This window comes from Macaca mulatta, chromosome 12, assembly GCF_049350105.2.
Source record: "Macaca mulatta isolate MMU2019108-1 chromosome 12, T2T-MMU8v2.0, whole genome shotgun sequence".
Lineage (NCBI taxonomy): Eukaryota > Metazoa > Chordata > Mammalia > Primates > Cercopithecidae > Macaca > Macaca mulatta.
The window spans coordinates 58,220,403-58,242,947 of NC_133417.1; positions in this window are offsets into that span (position 1 = coordinate 58,220,403).

Here is a 22,545-nt window from a genome sequence, read left to right on the forward strand (position 1 = left end):
AAACAAAAACATGGGCAAAGGATATGAACAGACAGTTCTCAAAAGAAGACATTTATGCAGCCAAAAGAAACATGAAAAAATGCTCATCATCACCAGCCATCAGAGAAATGCAAATCAAACCCACAATGAGATACCATCTCACACCAGTTAGAATGGCAATCATTAAAAAGTGAGGAAACAACAGATGCTGGAGAGGATGTGGAGAAATAGGAACACTTTTGCACTGTTAGTGGGACTGTAAACTAGTTCAACCATTGTGGAAGACAGTGTGGCAATTCCTGAAGGATCTAGAACTAGAAATACCATTTGACCCAGCCATCCCGTTCCTGGGTATATACCCAAAGGATTATAAATCACGCTGCTATAAAGACACATGCACACGTATGTTTATTGCAGCACTATTTACAATAGCAAAGACTTGGAACCAACCCAGATGTCCATCAATGACCGACTGGATTAAGAAAATGTGGCACATATACACCATGGAATACTATGCAGCCATAAAAATGGATGAGTTCACATCCTTTGTAGGGACATGGATGCAGCTGGAAACCATCATTCTCAGCAAACTATCGCAAGAACAGAAAACCAAACACTGCATGTTCTCACTCATTGGTGGTAATTGAACAACGAGAACACTTAGACACAGGAAGGGGAATATCACACACCGGGGCCTGTTGTGGGGTGGGGGAGGGGGGAAGGATAGCATTAGGAGATACAGCTAATCTAAATGATGAGTTAATGGGTGCAGCACACCAACATGGCACATGTATACATATGTAACAAACCTGCATGTTGTGCACATGTACCCTAGAACATAAAGTGTAATAATAATAAAAAAAAGGATCTGAGTGCTCCTGTATTGGGTGCATATATATTTAGGATAGTTAGTTCTTCTTGTTGCAATGATGCCTTTACCATTATGTAATGCCCTTCTTTGTCTTTTCTGATCTTTGTTGGTTTGAAGTCTGTTTTATTGGAGACTAGAATTGCAACCTCTGCCTTGGTTTTTTTTTTTTTTTTTTTCTGCCTTCCATTTGCTTGGTAAATAATCCTCCATTCCTTATTTTGAGTCTATGTGTGTCTTTGCATGTGAGATGGATCTCCTGAACACAGCACACGATGGTTCCTGACTATCCAATTTGCTGGTCTGTGCCTTTTAATTGGGGCATTTAGTCCATTTACATTTGAGGTTATATTGTTGTGTGTGAATTTGATCCTATCATTATGATGCTAGCTGGTTATTTTACCCATTAGTTGATGCAGTTTCTTCATAGTGTTGATGGTCTTTACATTTTGGTATGTTTTTGCAGTGACTGGTACCGGTTTTTCCTTTACATATTTAGTGTTTCCTTCAGAAGCTCTTGTAAGGCAGGCCTGATGGTAACAAAATCCCTCAGCATCTGCTTGTCTGTAAAGGATTTTATTTTTTTCTTTGCTTATGAGCTTAGTTTGGCTGGATATGAAAATCTGGTTTGAAAATTCTTTTCTTTAAGAATGTTGAGGCCGGGTGTGGTGGCTCACTCCTGTAATCCCAGCACTTTGGGAGGCTGAGGCAGGCAGATCGTGAGGTTAGGAGTTTGAGACCAGCCTGACAAACATGGTGAAACCCTGTCTCTACTCTCAATACAAAATTAGCCAGGTGTGGTGGTGGGTGCCTATAATCCCAGGTACTCAGGAGGCTGCAGCAGGAGAATCACTTCAACCCAGGAGGCAGAGGTTGCAGTGAGCTGAGATCATGCCACTGCATGCCAGTCTGGGTGATGGAGTGAGACTCTGTCTAAAAAAAAAAGGTTGAATATTGGCCCTTACTCTTTTTTGACTTACAGGGTTTCTGCAGAGAGATCTGCTGTTAGTCTGATGGGTTTCCCTCTGTGGGTAACCTGATTCTTCTCTCTGGCTGCCCTCAACATTTTTGCCTTCATTTCAGCCATGGTGAATCTGACAATTATGTCTCAGGGTTGCTCTTCTCAGGGAGTATCTTTGTGGTGTTCTCTGTATTTCCTGAATTTGAATGTTTGTCTATCTTGCTAGGTCAGGGAAGTTCTTCTGGATAACATGCTGAAGAGTTTCCAACTTGGTTCCTTTCTTCCATCACTTTCAGGTATGCCAATCAAATGTAGGTTTGTTCTTTTCACATAGTTCTATATTTTTTGGAGACTTTGTTCATTCCTTTTCATTCTTTTTTCTCTAATCTTGTCCTCACACTTTATTTCATAAAGTTGATCTTCAATCTCTGATATCCTTTCTTCTGCATGATTGATTTGGCTATTGATACTTGTGTATGCTTCACAAAGTTCTCATGCTGTGTTTTCCAGCTCCATCAGGTCATTTATGTTCTTCTCTAAACTGGTTATTCTAGTTAGCAGTTCCTGGAACCTTTTATCAAGGTTTTTAACTTCCTTGCATTGGGTTAGAACATGCTCCGTTAGCTCGGAGCATTGGGTTAGAACATGCTCCTTTAACCCACCTTCTGAAGCCTACTTCTGTCAATTCGTCAAACTCATTCTCTGTCCAATTTTCCTCCCTTGTGGGCTAGGAGTTGTGATCCTTTGGAGGAGAAGAGACATTCTGGTTTTTGAAATTTTCAGCCTTTTTGCATGTTTTTTTTTCCTCATCTTCATGGATTTACCTACCTTTGGTCTTTGATGTTAGTGACCTTCAGATGGTTTTGCGAGAGGGTCCTTTTTGTTGATGTTGATGCTACTGCTTTCTCTTTGTTATTTCCCCCCCCCCCCCATAGTCAGGTACCTCTTCTGCAGGCTGCTGGAGTTTGCTGGAGGTCTGCTCCAGACCCTGTTTGCCTGGGTCCCACCAGCAGATGCTGCAGAACAGCAAAGATTGCTGCCTGCTCCTTCCTCTGGAAGCTTCATCCCAGAGGGGCCACTGCCAGATGCCAGCCAGAGCTCTCCTGTATGAGGTGTCTCTCAACCCCTTCTGGGAGGTGTCTCCCAGTCAGGAGGCATGGGGGTTAGGGACCCGCTTGAGGAGGCAGTCTGTCCCTTAGCAGAGCTCCAGTGCTGTGCTGGGAGATCCATTGCTCTCTTCAGAACCTGCAGGCAGAAATGTTTAAGTCTGCTGAAGCTGCACCCACAGCTGCCTCTTCCCCCAAGTGCTCTGTCCCAGGGAGATGGGAGTTTTATCTACAAGCCCTTGACTGGAGCTGCTGCCTTTCTTTCAGAGATGCCCTGCCCAGAGAGGAGAAATGTAGAGAAGCAGTCTGGCTACAGTGGCTTTGCCATGCTTTGGTGGCTTCCACACCCAGTTCTTACTTCCCGGTGGCTTTGTTTACACTGTGAGGGGAAAACTGCCTACTCAAGCCTCAGTAATGGTGGATGCCCGTCCTGACACCAACCTCAAGCATCCCAGGTAGACTTCAGACTGCTGTACTGGCAGCAAGAATTTCAAGCTGGTGCATCTTAGCATGTTGGGCTCCATGGGGGTGGGATCCACTTAGCAAGACCACTCGACTCCCTAGCTTGAGCCCCCTTTCCAGTGGAGTGAATGGTTCTGTCTTGCTGGCATTTCAGGTGCCACTGGGTTATGGAAAAAAAACTCCTGCAGCTATCTCGGTGTCTGCCCAAATAGCCATTCAGTTTTGTGCTTGAAAACCAGGGCCCTATTGTTGTAGGCACCCAAGGGAATCTCCTTGACTGTGAGTTGCAAAGACCATGGGAAAAGTGTAGTATCTGGGCTGGAGAGCTTTATCCCTCACAGCGTGGTCCCTCAAGCTTCATTTGGTGAGGGGAGGGAGTTCCCTGACCCCTTGTACTCCCTGGGTGAAGGACGCCCCACTGCTTCTGCTTGCCCTCCATGGGCTGCACCCACTTTCTAATCAGTCCCAATGAGATGAACTTGGTAGCTTAGCTGGAAATGCAGAAATCACCCACCTTCTGCCTTGGTCTTGCTGGGAGCTGCAGACTGCAGCTGTTCCTATTCAGCCATCTTGCTAGACTCTCCAGTTTGTTTTCTTATAGCTATATACTGAGTAATGAGATTGCTGGGTTGAATAGTAGTTCTAAGTTCTTTAAGAAATTGCCAAACTGCTTTCCACAGTGGTTGAACTAATTTGCATTTGTATCAACAGTGTATAAGCATTACCTTTTCTCCACAGCTTTGAAGGTATCTATTGCTTTTTGACTTTCTTATCATAGCCACTCCGACTGGTATGAGATGATATCTCATTTTGGTTTTGATTTGCATTTCTCTGATGATTACTGATGCTGAACATTTTTTTGTATGTTTGTTGGCCACTTGTGTGCTTTCTTTTGAGAAATGTCTGTTCATGTCTTTTGACCATTTTTAATGTGGGTATTTGGTTTTTATTTGTTCAATTGTTTAAGATCCTTATAAGTTCTGAATATTATACCCTTGTTAATATATAGTTTGTGACTATTTTCTTCCATTCTGTAGGTTGTCTGTTTACTCTGTTGATAGTTTATATTGCTATGAAGAAGCTCTTTAGTTTAATTAGGCCCCATTTGTCAATTTTTGTTTTTGTTGCGATTGCTTTTGAGGACTTAGTCATAAATTCTTTCCCAAGGTCAACGTCCAGAATGGTGTTTCCTGGGTTTTCTTTTAAGATTCTTACAGTTTGAGGTCTTACATATGAATGTTTAATTTATCTTGAGATAATTTTTCTGTATAGTGAAAAGCAGTGTCCAGTTTCATTCTTCTGCATATCGCTGGCTAGCTATCCCAGCACCATTTATTGAATAGAATATCCTTTCCCCACTGCTTACTTTTGTTGCTTTGTCAAAGTTCAGATGGTTGTAGGTGTGAAGCTTTAATTCTGTTTTTTCTATTCTGTCCCATTCACCCATGTGTCTGTTTGTACCTGCCAACTGCCATTTTTGGTTACTGTAGCCTTATAGTATAGTTTGAAGTCAGGTAATGTGATGTCTCTGGCTTTGTTCTTTTTGCTTAGGATTGCTTTGGCTACTCAGGCTCTTTTTTGGTTCCATATGAGTTTTAGAATAGCTTTTTCTAGTTCTGTGAAAAATGATATTGGTAGTTTGACAGGAATAGCATTGAATTTGTAGACTTATTTGGGCAGTATGGCCATTTTCATGATATTAATTCTTCCAATCAAATATCCTCCATTTGTTTGTGTCATCTCTGATTTCTTTTCAGCAGTGTTTTGTAGTTCTCCTTGTAAAGATCTATCACCTCCTAGGTCAGATGTATTCCTAGATATTTTAATTTTTTGTGTGTTTTAAATGGGATTGCATTCTTGTTTTGACTCTAAGCTTGAACATTATTAATATATAGAAATGCTACTGATTTTTGTACATTGATTTTTTTTTTTATCCTGAAACTTTCTTTATCGAAGTTGTTTATCAATCCCAAGAGCCTTTCAGTGGAGTCTTTGGGAGTTTTCTAGGTGTAGAATCATATCATTCACAAGGAGAGATTGTTTGACATCTTCATTTCCCATATGTATGCCTTTTATTTGTTTCTCTTAACTGATTGCTCTGCCTAGCCCTTCCAGTACTATGTTGGATAACAGTAGTGATAGTGGGCGTTCTTGTCTTCTTCCAGTTCTCAAGGGAATGCTTTCAACTTTTGCCTATTAAGTATGATGTTGGCTGTGGGTTTGTCATAGATGGCTCTTATTATTTTGAGATATGTTCCTTCAATGACTAGTTTGTTGATGGTTTTTATCATTCAGGAATATTCAGTTATAGTGAAAGCTTTTTCCATGTCTATGGAGATGATAATAGGGTTTTGGTTTTTAACTCTATATGTTGAATCACATTTATTGATTTGCATATATTGAACCAACTTTGCACCCCAGAAGTGAACCCTACATGATCATGTTGAAATAGCTTTTCAAATTGCTGTTAAATTCAGTGTGCTAATATTTTGTTGAAGATTTTTATATCTATGTTCATCAGGGATATTGGCCTATAGTTTTTTTTTTCAAAACTTATCTTTGCCAAGTTTTGGTATTAGATTAATGCTGGCTTCATAGAATGAATTAGGGAGGAGTACCACCTCCTTGATTTTTGGGATACTTTCAGTAGAACTGGTACCAGCTCCTCATTGTACACCTAGTAGAATTCACCTGTGAGTTCATCTGGTCTGGGAATTTTCTTGATTGGTAGGTGTAATAGGGTTCTCTAGAGGGACAGAACTATTAGGCTATATACACACATATATATATATGTGTGTGTGTGTGTGTGTGTGTATATATATATATATGTATGTATTTGTTAACTTACATGATCACAAGGTCCCACAATAGACTGTCTGCAGACTGAGGAGCAAGGAGAGCTAGTCTGAGCCCCGAAACTGGAGAACTTGGGGTCCGATGTTTGAGGGCAGGAAGCATCCAGCACAGGAGAAAGACGTAGTCTGGGATGCTAGGCCAGTCTTTTCTTTTCACGTTTTTTTTGCCTGCTTTATATTTCCTGGCAGCTGATTAGACTGCACCCACCAGATTAAGGGTGGATCTACCTTCCCCAGCCCATGGTCTCAAATGTTAATCTCTTTTGGCAACACCCTCACAGACACACCCAGGATCAATACTTTGTATCCTTCAATCTAATCAAATTGACACTCAGTATTAAACATCACAGTATTTTTATTACTGATTCAATTTCAGTACTCAATATTGGCCTGTTTAGTATTTCAATTTCTTCCTGTTTCAATCTTGGGAGATTATGTGTTTCCAGGAATTTATCTATTTACTCTAAATTTTTATAGTTTGTGTGCATAGAAGTGTTCATAATAGTCTCTGAGAAGGTTTCATATTTCTATATTTCTGTGGGTTTGGTTGTAATGTCACTTTTGCCATTACTGCTTGTGTTTGTTTGGATTTTCTGTCTGTTTTTTCTTTGTTAATCTTGTTTGTCCTTTAATTTTTTTTTTGCATTGATTCTTTGTATGAAACTTTGGATCTCAATTTCATTCAGTTCTGCTCTGATTTTAGTTATTTATTTTCTTCTGCTAGCTTTGGGGTTAGCTTGTTCTTGTTTTTCTGCTTCCTCTAGATGTGATGTTAGATGGCTAAAATAAGATCTAACTTTTTGAGGTAGGCCTTTAGCACTATAAACTTTCCTCTTAACACTGATTTTTCTGCATCCCAGATATTGTAATATGCTGTATATTGGTTTTCACTTATTTCAAAGAATTTCTTTATTTCTGGTTAATTTTTTTTCCCCAAAAGTCATTCAGGAGCTAGTTGTTTAATTCCTATGTATTTGTGTGTTTATGGGGTTATTCTTGATATTGATTTCTATTTTCATCCTACTGTGGCCTGAGAGTATTGTGTTTTTTTTTTTTCTTTTCTTTCCTTTTCCCCCTTCCTTCAGGTGTGCAACAATTGGGAATGCTGAGTAAGGCTTTGCTTCTATATTCCTATGCACTTCTGTTGGAAGGTAAGATGTGATGACTCAGGCTGCTGATCCAGGTGAGCTGGTGGTGTGAGATCTAGAAATCTGCCTGGGCATGGAGTGGAGAGGGCTTTGTTGCACAATGATCTATATCCAGTAAGAGTGGGGCACCTCAGGCTGCTGAACCCAATGCATGGGTGCTCGGAATGTCTGGAGATCTGCTTTAGGGTGAAGCAAAGACAGCCCTGATGTACCACAATCAAAGGGGAACAGGCTGGGACACCCATCAATGGCACATGCAGGCTGGTTCCAGGTCACTAAATTGGCTCTGGTTGTCTCACTGCCTAGGAGACACTGCAGCTACAGCAGTTCTCCTCCCACCCCAGGCTTGTAATAGGGAAGAGCACAATTCCTGCCTCTAGTGCTAAGATGCTTTCCACAGTTAGGGCTATGGAGGTCCCTACCCTGCTCCAGAGCAGGTGCTCCAGTCCCTGTCCAGAGATTAAAATGCCTGTGTGGCCACGCTGCCAGATTGACACAGAGTGGCTGACTGTATGCACCTAGAGTAAAAATAATATTCTGCTCTCAGTCCCGGATTGGGAAAAATATCTGAAGCTTTACCCAGTGTTTTTCCCTCACAGAATGTTGTTCAAGCCTTTTCCCAAGACAGCTCCAGGGTTTGGGGAAAATAAAGTGCTTTCCCTCGGCCTGGGCCCTTGGATCCCAACTGGAAGGGTGAGTCACAGAGCGACGTGCTCTGCCTTTCTCATGTACTAGGACTTTACTCATTTTCTTAGCCATATGCCATCACAAGGGCTGTTTGCTGGCATTCTCATTTTTTGGGTCAGTGGTGTCCTTCACAATTCTGTGAAGGAAATTTCTGTTTTCCTTCTTGAATTAAAGTTCGCAGAGTTGGTCTTTATGCACTGTCTTGCTATTTCCAAGTGGTTGAGGCATGCTAAAAGCCTCTAATCTACCATCTTGAAAAAAAACTGTCATATCAAATTTTAAATTCATGGTCTGTGGCATCACATAACTCTTGGAAGATGAGATATTTTCCACATCACAAAAATTTCCTACTGTCCATATTGGTTGCCAGAAACATTATAACCAAGCTTTAGAAAGTTACTCATAGCCAAATAATTTCAAAAGCAAAATTATGAAAAGTCTTCAAATATTTGTATAGCAAAAATTATATTTATTATTGCATGTAGATGCTTAGATGCTTTTTAATGCATTTGTTCTACTATGTGAGGTGTCTCCAAAATAATTGTATTAAACTAAGTGTAAGTGAGAATTCTCAATAGCCTTGTATTTTTACTGCCATTTCCTGAACCCTAGGATGAACACAGCTTTTCCCTGAGTCTTTTCTTTGGAAACAGTCATTCTAAAGGACTCAGATATAATCTGAAAAGGCAGCTGTTTGTTAGAAGAAAAAACATAGCGAATATGTAAGTATACACATATGCATACATTAAATACAGCACAGTGTTTCAGGAAAAGTGGCAGAAACTTGGAAGATCTGATATACTGAAGACATTAACAAAAAAAGAAATGAGAAAAAGAGGCCTTGATGACCTCAAGTAAGCCTATGTGACTTATAGGGATAATAATTTTCACTGGATTGAATGGAAAAATACAATGGGCAATATTGAGATGTCTGCAGTCTCAACTTAGAGAAGCTCTGATATTTGTTGATATAGATCATTGTGTCAAAGGCAAGAAAAATATTCATTTAATGAGAATTTATCAGTCTAGGAATAGAGGCTGTGCTCCCAATGAAGGTTTATATATAGTACAACAGGACTCATTCCACTTGAACCAGTAAAGTTAGGTCAGCAGAAGCTTTCTTTGGTTATCTCTGAAATAGATAAAAGAAAGCTAATTAAAGTTAAGAGCTTTTACTTATTGATTGCTTGTACTCCAGCATTCCACCTGTATAAACAAAATGATAAAGTTTTTTTTTTTTATTTTGGCAAACCACTCATGTCTGAACCGAAATGGAAATCTTAGAACCAAACCAAAATTTTAGGTGTTTTTTCAGAGTTTACTTGCCTTTAAAATATGAATTATTTCTTTATGTTCTACCACTGTGAATTATGGATGAAGTAACTTGACATGTTATTAAAATGTGATAGTCTGTCTGAAATATTTTGATTACATATTTTTCTGAAGTATTTTTCTTCTTTTTTCTTTAAATACAGTGTTTATTTCTTATAGTCTCCATGCTTGAGGACTATCCTCTAAATAATTAAGCTTGCTCTGAGCATGACAAGTGTTATGGTTTGGCTCTGTCCCCACCCAAATCTCAACTTAAATTGTATCTCCCAGAATTCTGACGTGTTGTGGGAGGGACCCAGGGAGAGATAATTGAATCATGGGGCCGGTCTTTCCCATGCTATTCTCATGATAGTGAATAAGTCTCATGAGATCTGATGGGTTTATCAGGGGTTTCCGTTTTTGCTTCTTCCTCATTTTTTCTTGCTGCTGCCGTGTAAGAAGTGTCTTTTGTCTCCCACCATGATTCCCCAGCCATTTGGAACTGTAAGCCCAATGAAACCTCTTTTTCTTCCCAGTCTTGAGTATATCTTTATCAGGAGCATGAAAATTGACTAGTGCAGTAAGTTGGTACCAGTAGAGTGGGGCATTGTTGAATAGATACCCAAAAATGTGGAAGCAACTTAGGAACTGGATAACAGGCAGAGATTGGAACAGTTTGAAGAGCCCAAAAAAGATGGGAAAACGTGGGAAAGTTTGAAACTTTGTAGAGACTCGTTGAATGACTTTGCCCAAAATTCTGTCATGATATGGACAATAAAATTCAGGCTGAGATGGTCTCAGATGGAGATGAGATTGTTGGGAACTGGAACAAAGGTGACTCTTGTTATGTTTTAGCAGAGAGTGGCGGCATTTTGGCCCTGCCCTAGAGATCTGATCTTGAGAGAGATGATTTAGGATATCCGGTGGAAGAAATTTCTAAGCAGCAAAGCATTCAAGAGGTGACTTGGGTGCTGTTAAAGACATTCAGTTTTATAAAGGAAGCAAAGCATAAAAGTTTGGAAAATTTGCAGCCTAACTATGCAATAGAAAAGAAAATCCCATTTTCTGGGGAGAAATTCAAGCCGGTGGCAGAAATTTGCATAAGTAGCAAGGAGCCTAATGTTAATCTCCAAGACCATGGGGAAAATGTTTCAGGGCATATCAGAGAACTTCACAGCAGCCCCTCCTATCACAGACCTGGAGGCCCAGGAGGAAAAAGTGGTTTCATGGGCTCCAGGGTCACTGTGCTGTGTGCAGCCTAGGGAATTTGTGCCCTATGTCCCAGCTGTGCCAGCCATGGCTGAAAGGGGCCAATGTAGAGCTTGGGCTATGGCTTCAGAGGGTGGAAGCCCCAAGTCTTGGCATCTTTCATATGATCTTGAGCCTTCAGGTGCACAGACATCAAGGATTGAGATTTGGGAGCCTCCACCTAGATTTCAGAAGATGTATGATAATGCCTGGATGCCCAGGCAAAAGTTTGTTGCAGGGGTGGGGGCCTCCTGGGGAACCTCTGCTAGGGCAGTGCAGAAGGGAAATGTAGGGTGGGGAGCCCCCACACAAAGTTCCTACTGGGGTACTGCCTAGTGGAGCTGTGAGAAGAGGGCCATCTTCCTCTAGACCCCAAAATGGTAGATCTACCAACAGCTTGCACTTTGCACCTGGAAAAGCTGCAGATGCTCACTGCCAGCCCATGAAAGTAGCCAGGAGGGAGGCTGTACCCTGCAAAGCCACAGGGGCAGAGCTGCCCGAGACCATGGGAACCCACCTCTTGCATCAGCGTGACCTGGATATGAGACCTGGAGTTGAAGGAGATCATTTTGGAGCTTTAAAATTTGACTGCCCCACTGGATTTTGGACTTGCATGGGCCCTGTAACCCCTTCATGTTGGCCAATTTCTCCCATTTGGAACCACTGTATTTACTCAATATCTGTACCCTCATTGTATCTAGGAAGTAACTAGCTTGCTTTTGATTTTATGGGCTCCTAGGCAGAAGAGACTTGCCTTGTCTCAAATGATACTTTGGACTGTGGATTTTTGAGTTAATGCTGAAATGAGTTAAGACTTTGGGGGACCGTTGGGAAGGCATGATCGGTTTTTAAAATGCAAGGACATGAGATTTGAAGGGGCCAGGGGTAGAATGAAATGGTTTGGCTGTGTCTCCACCCAAATCTCAACTTGAATTTTATCTCCCAGAATTCCCACATATTGTGGGAGGGACCCAGGGGGAGGTAATTGAATCATAGAGGCCAGACTTTCCCATGCTATTCTTGTGGTAGCGATTAAGTGTCGTGAGATCTGATGGGTTTATTGCGGGTTTCTACTTTTGTTTCTTTCTCATTTTTTTCTTGCCACTATGTAAGAAGTGCCTTTCACCTCCCGTCGTGATTCTGAGGTCTCCCCAGCCATGTGGAACTGTAAGTGCAGTTAAACCTCTTTTTCTTCCCGGTTTTGGGTATGTCTTTATCAGCAGCATGAAAATGGACTAATACAGCAAGTATATGAAATATGAGGATAGGAATAAGAATTTGTGATTAAGACAAGATAGGCTTATTTGAGATATCATAATTTACAAATAGCCTGAGAAATATAATTTCTTGAAATTTATAGTTTACTTAGAATGAGTGGGAATCTTAAGAAGTAGCAACTCTACCATTGCTCATTCTTTTCTAGCTGCCTCCTCCTCTACTAAATGCTTTTTTAAATTGCTTTGGGAAAAGTAAATTTCCTTTCCTTTTACTAATGATTATAATAAATAATATTTGTCCCAAAGCAGAAAACCAGTAAGACAGAAAAGGCAAGGAAAACAGTGTATAAAATCTATAACACTCAGAATCTGTTAAATACGGGATATTTAAGAATTGACAATCCTCATCCTACTGTTTTTTGTTTTTCAACAAGTGCAATGAATGTTGGCATTGTTTCTTAGATTTTGGGATGACAGTAAACTATAAAAATATTTATTTGACAGTAAGTATAGTTAAGGCATAATGAGATAATCAATTGATGCAGCCTGTAATTCACTATTCTTAATTTTACAAAATAAAAATTCACAGTGATGGGAGACCTGGTCCAGCCCTGTCCATTGTGACCCACACCTCCTCAGGACTGAGCAGAAAGAGCTGCTGCAATGTAAGTTGATCTAACCTAGTTGGAAAGCAATTTATTAATAATAGTCAGAGACCTCAAATATGGATATTCTTTGAGATTCTAATCTAACAAAATAATTATAGTATTCTAAATAATACAAAATGCAGATAAACTTCATGCATAATATTAATAATGGCTGACCATTATAAAGTACTTATTATAGAACAGCAACTGTGATATTTCAAATGGATCATACCATACAATCATTATCAAAACAATTCTGAGATATTTACTATTACTACTTATGATCTCAGTACTTTAGGAGGATCACTTCAGGTCAGGAGTTCAAGACCACCCTGTGCAATTTATTGAGGCCCCATCTCTCCAAAAAAAAAAAAAAATTAGCCCGTCATGGTGGCAAACAGCGGTAGTCCTAGCTACTCTGGAGGATGAGGAGGGAGGATCAACTGAGCCCAAAAGATTGACGCTGCAGTGAGCTATGATCATGTTACTGCACTCCAGCCTGGGTGACAGATCAAGACCCTGTTTCTAAACATATATTAAAAAACAAAAATATAAAAATATAAATTAAAAGATAAAACAAAAATAGAACAGTAAAATTAATTGATGATTATACAACTAATAAGTGATAAAACTGGGATTAAAACTTAGTATGTGGAAATTCAGAATTCATACATTTTTCACATTTTGAAAGTATTTTTTAAAAAGTCTGCAATTATTTTAATTTTAATTGACAATCAGAAATGATATATACTTATGATGTACAATGTGATGTTTTGATATAAACAGACATTGTGGAATAGCTAAATTAGGCTACTTAACATATGCATTACCTCACATATTTATGATTTTTTTTTATGGTTGGAAGAACACTTGAAATCTACTCTCTTAGCAATTTTCAAGTATATGATATGTTGTTATTAACTACAGTCGCCACAAGGTACAATAGATCTCTTGAACTTATTTCTCTTGTCTAACTGAAATGTTTTGTCCTTTGACCAACATCTCCTTAATCCTGCCCCTCGCCCTCAGCCTCTGGTAATTATCATTTTATTTTATTCTCAGTTTCTATAAGTTGACTTTCCTAGATTCCACAAATAAGTAAAATGATGTGATATCTGTCTTTCTGTGCCTGGCTGATTTCACTTAACATAGTGTCCTCCAAGTTCATCCACGTGAACTCCAAATGACAGAATTTCATTTTTTAAGGCTGGATACCATTCCACTCTGTATGTATACCACATTTTCTTTATTCATCTGTTTATGGACACTTAGGTTGATCTTGGCTGTGTTGAATAATGCTGAATAAGCATGAGAACGCAGATATGTCTTTGACATACTAATTTCATATCCTTTGGATATATATCCAGTAATGGGATTGGTGGGTCTCATAGTTCTAATTTTAACGTTTTGATGAACTTCCATCCTGTTTTCTGCAATGACTGCGCTAATTTATATTCCCACCAGCAGTGTACAAGGGTTCCTTTTTCTTCACATTCTTGCCAACACTTATCATTTACCTTTTTGATAACAGCCATTCTAACAGGTATGAGACAATATCTCATTGTGGTTTTAATCTGGATTTACCTAATGATTACTGATGTTGAGCATTTTTTCTTATAATTGTTGATCATTTGTGTGTCTTCTTTGGAGAAATATCTATTCATGTCTTTGTTAATTTTAAAATTGAGTTATTTGTTTTCTTACTATTGAGTTGCTTGAGTTCCTTAAATATTTTGGATATTAACTGTATATTAGACGTGTGGTTTACGAATATATTCTTCTATTCTGTAAGTTGTTTTTTTACTCCGTTGATTGTTTGCATTGCTGTATAGAGGTGTTTTAGTTTGAAGCAATCCACTTGTCTATTTTTGAGTTAGTTGCCTATTTTTTGAGGTAATATCCAAAAAAATCATTGCCTAACTCAACGTCAAGAAGCTTTATTTTTAGTTATGTTTTTGAATACATTGTAAAATAAAGGTCTAATTTTATTTTTTGCATGTAAATATCCAGTTTTTCCAGTACCAGTTATTGAAGAGACTATTCTTCCCCATTTTGTGTTCTTGTATCCTTATCAAAGATCTGTTAACCATAAATGTATATATTTATTTCTGGGCTCTTTGTTCCATTTCATTGTTCTATATGCCTGTTTTTACGCCTGTAACACACTATCTTTATCATTGTAGCTTTATAATATAATTTGAAAGAGGATATATGGTGTCTGAAGCTTTGTTCTTCTTGCTCAAGATCGCTTTAGCTATTTTGGGTCCTTTGTAGTTTTATTCAAATTTCAGGATTTTTTTTTCTGTATCTGTGAAAAAGGTCACTGTGATTTGGTAGGGATTGCTTTTGGTAGGGACTACTTTGGGTAGTATAAACATTTTTACAATATTAATTATTATAATCCACGAACAGGGTATCTTCTTCATTTTCTTCTTTTCTGATTTACAAACCTTTTTTATCTTTATTTATTTATTTATTTATTTATTTATTTATTTTTGCCTAATTTCTCTGGATAGGACTTCTAGTACTATATTAAATAGAAGTGGTGAGAGTTGGCCGGACAAGGTGGCTCAGCACTTTAGGGAGGCAGAGGCAAGTGGATCACAAGGTCAGGAGTTTGAGACCAGCCTGGCCAACATGATGAAACCCCCTCTCTACCAAAAATACAAAAATTAGCTGAGTGCAGTCGTGTGTGCCTGTAATCCCAGCTACTCAGGAGGCTGAGGCAGGAGAATTGCTTGAACCCGGGAGGCAGAGATTGCAGTGAGCCGAGATTGCGCCAATGCACTCCAGCCTGGGTGACAGAGCAAGACTCCGTCTCAGAAAAAAAAAAAAAAAAGAAGGGGTGAGACAGTGAGAGCATACTAGTTTTGTCCCTGAACTTAGAGGAAAAGTTTTCAGATTTTACCATTGAATATGAACATTGTGATACATTTATTTTATTCTTTCATATCTAGTTTGTTGAGAGTTTTTATCACAGGAAGATGTTAAATTTTTTCAAATTCTTTTTCTGCATCTGTTGAGATGATCATAGGATTTTTATTCTTCACTCTTCATTTTTATTGATTTGCATATTTAAATAATTCTTCCATCTTGGAGATAAGTTCTACTTGATCATAGTGTATAATCCTTTTAATGTGCTGTTAAATTTAGTTTGCTAGTATTTTTTTGAGAATTTTTGCATCTATATTCATCATGGATATTGGTCAGTAATTTCCTTTCTTCCAGTGTTCTTATCTGACTTTAGTATCAGGGTAATACTTTAAAAATGAGTTTTGGAAATATTTCCTTCTCTTTAATTTTTTGGAAGAGTTTGAGAAGGATTAGCATTTATTTTTCTTTAAATATTTGATAGAATTCACCAGTGAAGCCATATGGTCCTGTGGCTTTGGTCTATAAGAAAGAAAATGCCATATGGTCCTTTCCTTTCTTGGGATTTTTAAATTATTGATTCAGTCTCATTACCAGTAATAAGTCTGTTCAAATTTTCTATTTCTTCATTATTCAGTCTCTGTAGGTTGTATGTTTCTAGAAATTTAACCATTTTTTTCTAGGTTGTTCACTTTGCTGGAGTATAGATGTTCATAGTAGTCTTTTATGATCCTCTGTATTTGTATGGCATCAGTTGTAACGTCTTCTATTCATTTATTATTTTATTTACTTGCATTTTCTCTTCTTTTTTCTTGGTTAATTTTGTTTCTACTTTCAGAAAAACAACTCTTGGTTTTATTGATTTTTTAATATTATTTTTCTATTCTCTTTTTCACTTAATTCTACATTATGTCTTTAATTGGAGAAGTTTATTCATTTATATTTAAAGTAATTATTGAGGGATAAGGACCTACTATTGCCATTTTGTTCATTGTTTTCTGACTCTTTTATAGATCCTTTCTTTCTTTTTTCTCTTACTGTCTGTCTTTGTGACTTAATAATAAACAGCTCCACTTTAAATTACTAACTACTATTCATTATAACTGAATCTTTCTTAAAATGTAATGCATTTGAAACTTTGACATCTATTAGCCAATTTCCCTGAATTCAGTGTACTTTTTAGGAGAGACAGGATGATAGAGAACGCTGGATCTCAAAGTGTGGTTCTCTATCAGCAACATCAGCATTATCCAGATATGACAAGTTAGAAATGCAAATTCTTGGGTTCTAGCCAAGACCTACTGAATCACAAGCTCTGAGGTCTGATTCAGAAATCTGGGTCTTAATAAGCCCTCTATGTGACTGTCATGCATGCTAAAGTTTAAGAACTACTAGTGTAAAGAAAGAAACATTTTGTCGAAAAGACCTGAGTTTTAGTTGCATTCCACACCCAGCTTTGTAAATTTGTGCAAATTATTTAATCTTCCATTTCTTTCTTTACAAAGTTAAGGATAATAATAACTATTGCATGGATTTTCTATAAAGATTATATAATATTTGCTAGGAGTAATGAGCACTTAATAAATGGGAGTTACTGCCATAGGATGGTTCATTCTGAAAGGTCTAGCTAATAGTCCTTCACAAATGTCTAATACGCCTTACTCACATCTCATAAGACACTTCAGTGGCTAATATATTATGCCAAGTTGGGATTCAAAAATAACGGCTTTGTAATTTGGAAATGGTGTCCCTGATACAATTAGCTCTTTGCAACTGGAGAATCTATTACAGTCTGTTTGTTAAGTACTAAGCAAATTCTCCTCCTTACAGCATATCAATGATTAGCCTTGCTAGCTTTTGTGTATGGTGCAAATTAGGCACTTAAAGTGCATAAGCCATTCTCAGGGAAATCCACAAAGTGGTAAGTGATAAATAAAATTGAACGCTCTCAATAAAGAATACCTGGGTTTTGTCAGCATGACCAGTAGGAAAAACTGCACAGAATGCTTGCCTTCTAATTGGCCCCTCTGTTAGAAAACAAATCTCTTGCCTACTGTGCTATAATACTGACAGGAAAAAGGTAAAAAATATAATTGTTATGGAAAGGGCCACTTCCCTGACAGGCTTACCAGGCTATTATATTTTTAAGGAGCTGAATTTTCCCCAGGGTATTAATTACCCCAAATGACCACCTGGAGGCTGGGCGGGTTGGTGGGGAGCACTTGCTCAGGGTCTCAGGTTGCAGGGCTCTGTGATACAAAAAAACCCTCACCATCTGTGATAACCACTAGCAGCCAGCAGCAGCAAGGTAATGAGATCAAATCATTCCCCTTTGCACTTTAACCTGTCTGGGTAAGATAAAGGCTCAGCAAAGAGAATACGTCATTAAATTTAATTTAGACTTCTGGAGTTTAGACTTTTGTTTTTATCAATAAAATAAATGTTTAAACCTAAAGCCATTTGCAGAGCAGACACAATGAAGCATTGACTTATTAGCCTCTAGATAATGCTAGGTTCTCGCCAGTGCATATATTCCTAATAAAAGCAAGGCACATGAAAATGGCGACTGTTATCTATTTAAAATATCTCTTCTGGTCTATGTGTCCAGTGATCTGACACATATAAGCTTAACTTTTTTGGATGTTTACCATTTTTTTTTAGTTTGTGAATAATATTATAATTATGTTGAGCCTGAATTATAGGTTTGCATTTGCTAAACAGAAGACACTGTCTGCACGAAATGACTTTAATTTAAAGAGTTTCTTAATGAGCAGTGGTGTTCAATATGTTGGGAGCTGTAAGCACCACATGAATCAAAGTGCTAGCTATTAAAATAGGTCTCCTTAACTCAATGGAATTATATTATCTTTAAAGGAGCTATTTGACTTCTTTATCAAACACATTACAAAGATATGGGGGAGGAGTCAGACTCATTACAGGTGGTAAAGAAGTGACTGGAGAGGAAATTAATTAAAGTTTCCAGTTTTCTCCCTCCTCCTCCTCCTTCTCTTCCCTCCATCTTCTGATTTAGTTGCTTTTAAACTGACAGCATTATAGATGTCTCATCTTCATGCTCACCCTGGTTTTTGCCTAAGGTCCTAGTCTGCCTCTGGCAGTTTTGATTTCACAGATAACCCAGATCACTCCATTACCTTGAACTTGCACATCACCATTACACATAGAAGACTGTAAATACTTTAAACATGACTTCTTGGTAATTTGTGGTTTAATAACTATGAAAATTAGTCTTACACATATGTCAAGGAAAAGGCAAAAGAGGAAAGACTAAAAAAAAATCACCAATACGAAAAGCAAGCAAAATCTACATGCTACATAGTGTATGATCACATAACTCCATGAAAAGTTTCCTTCCAAAATGTGTAACGTTCGTCCCTACAATATTTGTTGAACATGAGTGATGAATGACTTTAGGTCTTGTTAGACTACTTAGTTGCCTGTTGGTGCACCATAACTATGATTACAGAAAAATGGCCATGTATGATTATAAGGCATCCAAATAAGACCCATTATGTTGTGAGCTAGTGCTTTTCTATATTACCATCTATCTACCAAGGTGAGTTAAAATGGACATACAGAGAGGTGATGTTTTTAAAACATTCTTAACTGAAATATTATTGAACAATGGAAGAAGGTGATACAAATTAATAGCTATGATGTTATTTAAAAATTACTATGTTTTTTAAAATCAAGAAGAGTTTTATCTCAGTGCTCTGCATACTAACCAACTTACCATGCATATTAGATAAATCCTAAATAATAATTTGTTATAAATCTTCAAGAAATTATTTTTCTGCTTATAAAAAATATGTTTATTGTTAAAAACTTAGAAAATAGATAAAATAAAAGGTAAAAAATACATAGAATTCCACACCTAAAAATAGCCTCTAACAGATTGGATATTTAGCTCATTCTTGCATAACATTTCCATATTTTTAAAATAATGGACATCACGTTTCCTCTGTGGAGCCTTCCTATCCTGCTTATCCTGTCTAGGCCAGCTTCCTCTCCCATGATATCCACATTTTCCCCACTTACTTAACTCATCTTACTCTAAAATCTGTTTAAAGGTTTGTCCACCCCTCCCAATAAGATTTCTAAGTGAAATCTAAGAAATCATGTCTAATTCCTCTTTGTATCTCTAACACCAAACACCCTGCATCTACAAAATTATACCCAGGATTGTTAAAAGAACAATGTATAAGTTACTTCAAATGTAATTCTCTATCCAACCTTTTTCACTTAACATATATAGAAGTATTATCTCATGTCATTAAATTTCTTCAGAACTTTCCCCCCCTTTCCTGAGGCACAGTATGCCATCACATGTCTGTACTATAATTTCTTTAACCTTTTTTATATTAGATAAGCATCCCCCAGCTTTTTTCGTGATTATAGAAAGCAATGTGTTACTGCAAAGAACACAATACAGTAGAAAAGTTTAAAATACAAATCTTGACATTATAAAATTGGGGGGTGTTAAAAATGGAAGATATGTTAGATCATATTTTTGATTTAATGATACATTTTCTAACTGTAATGCCATGTGCTTAAGTATGAAAGTAAGAAATAAGAATGCTCTCATTCTGTGTCATACGTGCTAAATTATTTAGAGGTATGTGAAGATAGAGAGGGAGAGAGAGATCAAATGTAGCAAAAATTTAACAATTAGTAAATCTGAATGAATGAATGAGTGAAGGACCTGAGGAGACATTTCTCTAAAGACATGCAAATGGTTGACGGGTATATGTTCAACATCACTAGCCATCAGAGAAATGCAAATAAAAACCACAATGAGAGATCACCTTACACTGCTGGAATGACTATTATCAAAAAGGCAAAAGATAACCAGTGTTGGAAAGGATATGGAGAAGAGGGAACTCTTGTGCACTGTTAATGGGGATGTAAATGGGTATAGACTTAAGGAAAGCAGTATGGAAATTCTTCATAAAAAATAGAACTACCATATGATTCAGTAATCCCACTTCTGGGTATATATCCAAAGAAAATGAAATCAGTATGTCAAAGAGATATTTGTACTGCCATGTTCATTGCAGCATTATTCACAATAGCCAAGATATAAAAACAACGTAAGTCTCTGTCGATAGATGAATGCATAAAGAAAATGTGGTATGTATATGTACAATATTATTCAGCTTTAAAAAAGGAAATCCTACCATTGAGACAACATGGATGAATCCCGATGATATTATGCCAAGTAAAACAAGTGAGGCACAGAAGGGTATATATGGAATCTCAAAAAGTTAAATTCATAAAAGCAGATGATACTGGTGTTTGTCAGGTGCTGGGGGCTGAGGAAAATAGAAAGATGTTAGTCAAAGAGTAAAAAGTTATATAGGATGAATAAGCTATGAAGATCAAATGTACAGCATGTGACTATAGATAATAATAGTGTATTATATACTTGAAATTTAATAAGAGAGTGTATCTTAAGTGTTCTCACCATACACAAAACATGGTAACAGTAGGAGGTGATGGGTATGCTAATTAGCTCACTTGTGGTAGTCATTTCACTATGTATGCATGTATCAAAGCATCAAGTTATACACATTAAATGTATACAATTTGAATTTCTTAAGCATATCTCAATAAAGCTGGAGACAAAAAATGATACTTGTATTTCAAGACCTTAAAAATCTAAAAGAGAGATATGTGTTTACAATTAGTAGGCAGAGCACAGAAATATAACAGAAATAAAATCAATACACCTGAAAGCATCACACTGGGAGATATGAATTTCAACAAGACATTCATTTGACTTCAGGGAAAATAATTTCTGAATATTACGTTTATTCTTTTTTATCTCAGATGTGTTCTAGGGCAAAGTCCTTTCTGTTTTTCTTGCTTTTATCACACTAGGTATTTTTTATGAACTTCATGTATAAATTGAGATTATGAAATAGTTGATTCCATCCTCTGACTATTGTAGTCTAGCAACAGTGGGAATGAGAATGAAAAAGGAGTCACAACCTTATTGCATCTTGAGTTTGCCTGTAGAGTATCCTTAAGGGGCAGCTGGCCAAGAAGCAGGGAGAACCTAGAGCTCCACCAACCAGTGGTTGCCCTGATTTTGCTGCAGAAGAATGTCTTGCCTGAGGGTCTGGTTTATTCTGAATGCCTCTGAAGAGTATGTGTTCTCTTGAGGGGCAAAGTAGTTTTGTTTTAAATAAGGAAATACTCAGGATGAGATAGAGTATGAAATGACTTCTGAGATTCAGTAGGGGGCATACTTAGACTTAACAGATTAATTCCATACCCTGCCCCTTACCCCCATGTGCCCTCCCATTTCTGTCTGTTTTTTTTTGTTTTTTTTTGTTTTTTATTTTTTTGAGACAGGGTTTTGCCTTGTGGCTCAGGCTGGAGTGCAGTGGCACAATCACAGCTCACTGCAGCTTCAACTTCCTGGGTTCAGGTGATCCTCTCACCTCAGCCTCCTGAGTAGCTGGGACTATAGGCAATGCACCACGAAGCCCAGCTAATTTGTTTGTTTGTTTGTATGTTTGTTTTGTGAGACGGAGTTTTGCTCTGTCGCCCAGGCTGGAGTGCAGTGGCGCGATCTCGGCTCACTGCAACCTCCGCCTCCCCAAGCCAGGCTAATTTTTTTATTTTAATTTTAATTTTTTGGGTTTTGCCATGTTGTCCATCTTGGTCTTGAACTCCAGAGCTCCAGCGATTTGCTCCTTCAGTCTCCCAAAGTGCTGAGATTACAGCATGAATCATAATGCCCAGCCTCCCACAAAACTTTAAAGTGAACACTTTGCTTTTCTACGTGGAAGTTACCAAATCTTGTATGGCCTTCTTTTTCTTTAACCTCTCCTCCACTGTTCATTTTCTCTGTATAAATTGCTTTTAGAGACTAGTTACAGTACAGGCTGGAACACCTTCCTTTGGTGTCTTCTAATCGTAGATAATGAAGTAGTCATTGTAACCAAGGGCTGCACAGACAGTCTTTGGGGTTGAACACCCTAAATCCATAGACTTTGTGCCAAAAGTTCTCTCCATGTGGATGTTTTCAACATTTTACAATTTTTTTTTTAATGGAAGATTCTCTTGGTTTTTCTTTACATGCCAAGGTCTTACCTGAAAACATTCATTTTAATTTGGTATGTTTAACTTTGAGAAATTATGATCCAAAGTGTTCTTAAT